The 4,882-nt window shown below is 42.3% G+C and overlaps 2 protein-coding genes across 2 annotated transcripts in view; both read left to right on the top strand.

Moving 5' to 3' along the window:
* The first annotated feature begins 662 nt into the window (after positions 1 to 662).
* Positions 663 to 4,882, top strand: part of rad54b (RAD54 homolog B) — a 22,572-nt gene continuing 18,352 nt past the window's right edge. The window contains exon 1 of the mRNA XM_053611887.1: positions 663 to 784. The gene's annotated coding sequence lies outside the window, so the exon portion shown is untranslated. The remainder of the gene's footprint in view (positions 785 to 4,882) is intronic.
* LOC128599869 (fibrinogen silencer-binding protein) overlaps positions 4,755 to 4,882 on the top strand; it is a 3,494-nt gene continuing 3,366 nt past the window's right edge. Inside the window, exon 1 of the mRNA XM_053611888.1 lies at positions 4,755 to 4,882. This exon is cut by the window's right edge and continues 466 nt beyond it. The gene's annotated coding sequence lies outside the window, so the exon portion shown is untranslated.

Raw genomic sequence — 4,882 nt, 5'->3', positions numbered from 1 at the left:
AAGATAAAATAAAATAATATATATTTTTTTTAAAGTTGCGTCAAATCAGCATTCATTCAGTACAATTTAATTTGTATATAAAAAAAACACACACAAAAAAAATACATCACCATACCAACGATATCTCAGAAAAGTGTATCGTGTAATCATTTATCACAATATCGATATTGTATTGATATATCGCCCAGCCGTAATTGTTCGGTAAAGAAAAACGTGTAATCGTTGATGATGTGAAGCTTTCTGCAAAATCTCGTTTGTCAGCGCTTTGCTTTTTTTTTCACCACAGGATAGTCTTCAGGACAGAGGACTTTACTCTTTCCGGCTCTTTAGTAACATGTCTTATTAAGTTCAAGAGAGAAAGAAGAAAAACAGCTAGCCTCTTGATTAAATTACTAGACATTTTGCAAGACCTGTATGACTGAATAGAAATAGTAGCTGGTTTTCAATTTTCAAGGTCCGGCTGCATTTATAGCACACTAGGCCTCTGCTAAAACCTGGAACCACTCGGAACTGATCCATAATCTCTGCACTATTAATTAAAGCTGTTTTCCTGTGCAGGTGCAGAAGAACTTGTCTGAGAGTACTGGAGATACTCCAGCTGTTGCCGGAGTCCCAGCAGTGGGTAGGGCTTTAGCCAGGGTTCTGAGTGTCGTTGCTCAGGAAGAGGGGAAAGAAAATGACCTGGAGTCTCTAAGCTTCCCTCTGGAATCAGGGCAGCTCCCAGATTCGCCCTCGCCACAACAGCTAGATCTACCTAGTACACACACCAGCACCATAACAACCGGTAAGATTCACCATTTGGTTTTTATTTTCTTAATAGTGGAGCTGCAGCAGTTGAGTAGATTAACACCACTGTGATCATTGGGTGCAGTGTTGCTTCTGATCTTATTTATTATTATTCTTTATTTTTTTGCACATGACTGTAGACACTTTTGGCCACTCTCAACTACTGCTGCAGTTATTTCTGATTATATCCACTTGCATTCGTTTCTAATAAACTTCACTGGACCAGTTCCCCAAAATAAATACATGTTGTTTGAACTCTATTAAGAAGGTCTTTCTTTTTTAATAAACACACAAAAAGAAAATTTTTGCCATGTTTAGGCTTCTCATTTGGGTTTAGAAAAGCCAGGATCAGTCAGACTGAATGCAAATCAAGTTAGACTGTTCACTTAAACATGAAAAGAAGGCACAGTCACAGTCAAGTCCACCTAGACTAACGTAAACCTTCAGAAACCCTGCAAAGGGAAGCCATTAGAAAACGAGTGTGTGCAGTGCTCTGTTCTTTCGGGAACTAAAATGGAGCAACCTTATTATTAAGTAGTGGTCAAAAGCTGTGTGCTTTTTCTCTTTGTTCCTCGGTCTTCAGTTCCGACCGCTCACTCCGGCTCGCGTGAGAGTAAAAACGTCCATGCCCACAGCCTGCAGTCCTGCAGGGTTCCAGAATGGACGCATACTATGAAACTTTGAGATACTCGGACATTGTTGCTGCATCCCAGTTCGCTTACTTAAACTATGTACTCTTTTTGTGAAGAAAAAAGTACATACTTATGAGTGTGTAGCAAAAGAGTGCACAAGTACTGGGACATACTAACACGTCATGTAACGGAAGAGAATGTTGTTGCCTAGTTATGCACACTGTCACCGTAAACACACTCCTCATTGCATTTCAGCCTTTCTTCATTCATTATTCCTTATCTAATTTATACTAAATAATTTAATTACCGTTCCCTTGATTTATTTTTCCACATTTCATTTACATCTCTCTAAAAGCATTACACTCGTCCACCATGTTTACAGGCTGCATTCGGCAAAGCAAACTGTCACAAAGCTCCTCCTCCCTAGTAGGTGAATCGGGACACAGGATATGTCTCGCTTTGCTACAGCCACCCCAGACTAGCTCTGTGTCCCACCTTAGCCACTCCAGATTACTGTAGCTCCTTGGCCACCCCAGATTACTGTAGCTCCTTGTCCCACCTTGGCCACCCCAGATTACTGTAGCTCCTTGGCCACCCCAGATTACTGTAGCTCCCTGTCCCTCCTTGGCCACCCCAGATTACTGTAGCTCCCTGTCCCACCTTCACCACCCCAGATTACTGTAGTGCCCTGTCCCACCTTCACCACCCCAGATTACTGTAGTGCCCTGTCCCATCTTCGCCACCCCAGATTACTGTAGCTCCCTGTCCCACCTTCGCCACCCCAGTCGACAGGTTTTGGCTCAGCCATTGGATGATTATATGAAACACTGGAATATTTGTGTTGTGACAGATGCTTGAAAATATTGTTTGAAAGGATGGTGCTCTGACATCTCATTTTTATGGTACGTTGTTCTTTTTTTTTCCCCCACTAATTTGAACATTTTGCACTATTCTTTAAGTCTAGGGCACACCCTACCTGCTCGGATTCTCAACCAAAAATACAAAACTTTTACAATCCCCTTAGCATTTTCATGTTCATCGAGGTACTCCTGTCAGTCAAACAATGTGGGTGGAGCTTAAGGTGTTGGAGGAAGTGAGGAAATCAGTATAAACTTGTGGTGGTGCTGGCAGCTTGTTTTGTGTTGTGGTGGGAAGAGCGAGGCTTCATGGAACACTGAAGCAGTTGAAGCAAATGTGCCGTATTGTGTCGAGGCTACGAAACAGTCTGACACCCATCGTCACGGTCACACCTAGTGGTCACTTGCAGGTGTTGATCTGAGGTGTGTGTGAGCCGATAGTGTTCTCGACCAGTACGCTGCTGTCTTGGGTTCAAATCCTGGGTGAAGTGTCCCTGTCCACATTGTTGTAAGAGCCATTTAAAAATGTGTTTTTTAATGTGTTGAATTTTTAAAATCTGTCTGACAGCTACATGAACTTGGTTTTGTAATAACTATATTACTCATTGTGACTAACTGTAGGTTATTTCCGTCATGAAAAATTAAGATTAATAAATGCAAAACTGTCCAAATTCTCTCTTTGTCGCTTAAGTAATAACCCACAACATCTGTCCATGTCTTTATTTTTATCAGGAAAATTGGTGGGATTTTACGTAAGATGATTAACAAAGCATCCTGAGTAGACTGACCATGGATCAGTACAAACACTATTGAATCAGTTCAGTTTTAGAAACCTACACAACAAAACTGACCGGAGAACAGTTCAAATTATTTATTAAACACTGGTTCATTGGTTCACCTGGAGGTCAACGGCGGCGAACCATGGACTTCTCATATCAGTAATGACGTAACGAAGTCGCGTTTGTTGAAATCACGTGACTTTGATACACGCTCCGAACCACTGAGTCGAAACAAAAGATTCATAAAGGTTTCGAAGCTTCACGAGGCAGTGTTTTGAAAGAGCTCATCACTAGTTTTGCGATAGTTAGAAATGTGGAGAGCGCTTACCAAAAAGGACATTTCTCGACATATTTCCAAATGATCTCGGGCTTAAACATCTGGGAGAGTTTGGAGCGTTCACAAACATCATTATTTGTTAGTGATTTCACACTTGTCTGTTTTTAGCACTCATAATTCTCACTAGCTCTCAAGCTACCGCGCGCGCGTGTGTATATAGTATGTAGATGTTTTGTAATCGATATTTCATACGTATATTTATTTATAACGCACATAAACAGGTGGATCATTGTAAATGAGTTTCTGATTTATTGTGGTTGTCAGGCACTGCGTATTAAACACAACATGCTCATTAGAAAGCTGAATTCGGTTCTCATAGCACACTTTATCACCCTGCTTTATTTCTAATGATTCACCCACCGCAAATCAGATGGAACAGTGCAGTATTTACGAGGGTTAGTCTATAAATGGTGTTTTGTTAATCATTATGGAGCATGCTCCTTGTGGATCTTCCGACACTGTTCAGAGTCCAGCTCTTACCGCCGACGCTATCTCGGTTGTAGAAAAGGGTTAGTACAGGGAAACGTTGTAGACAGACATGGCAGTCGGATCGAGTCCGATTTAAGGATTTCCGAAAATGTCCGTGCTTGAAAATCTAGCGCTGTAATCCAGTACAAACCTAACTTTTGTGCCGAACTGACCTGGCTCCGGTCTGGACATGAACTGATGTGCCCGCCCCGTGAAGGAAATGAACCAATCAGCACGCGCGGAGCATATGATTGACATCCCAATGATCAGTAGCCAGTGAGCAGATCCCAAAGCAGAGCTCAAGCACCAGAAGCGGTCTCCCGAGACGTCCTCTAGAAATTAGACGCAACTGGTGTTTCTCTTGCACACGCCGCAGTTACAGTCGTCTCACAATCATGTCCCGAGGGCGATATTGGATTATGAAATCGAATAATTCTCGCATGGAGTTTCAAAAGCTTTATTAAAGCGGTTCCTGGCTGCGTCCCAATGCCTATACTACCGCACTAAACAGTACACCCGCAGAATACAGCACAAAGCATGGTTGCTTAAAAACTACCGTACTGAACAGTGTACAGTGTTAATATTGGGTTTATCCGCTTGTCCACTAAAACAATTGGCGGTTGAAAGTGCAACGCATTTTGTCTAAGATTTTTAAGCCTTTATTTAGTTCTTTGCAATCAAATGCAAATTTTATATTGACATTTTCCTTGCCCTAGGAGATACCCATTATTTTTCTGTTGTAATGCAGTTGGGTTTGTTATGTAGGTCAGGCCCGGCTTAAGCAGCTTTACTGAACCTGCGTCAGCTTAAGCTGAAAGGAATTTGAGCAGAGCCCTCCCCTATAGGCGTGGGCCTAATCGAGGCTGGCCTAGTTAAGCCTGATTTTTTCCCCCTCACGTTTGTCAGCGTGGAGAGTGTGTGTGGCTGTGTAACAAAACCAGCACAGGAACTCTCGCACGTGCAAGTGTTTTCAAGAGAAAGACAAAGAGACAGATAGTCCAGGGCAAAAAGCCAGGGAGAAGA

The sequence above is a fragment of the Ictalurus furcatus genome, chromosome 23, assembly GCF_023375685.1.
Source record: "Ictalurus furcatus strain D&B chromosome 23, Billie_1.0, whole genome shotgun sequence".
Lineage (NCBI taxonomy): Eukaryota > Metazoa > Chordata > Actinopteri > Siluriformes > Ictaluridae > Ictalurus > Ictalurus furcatus.
Note: the sequence above shows the minus strand (reverse complement) of the source record. Positions and strands in the feature narration are given on the sequence as shown.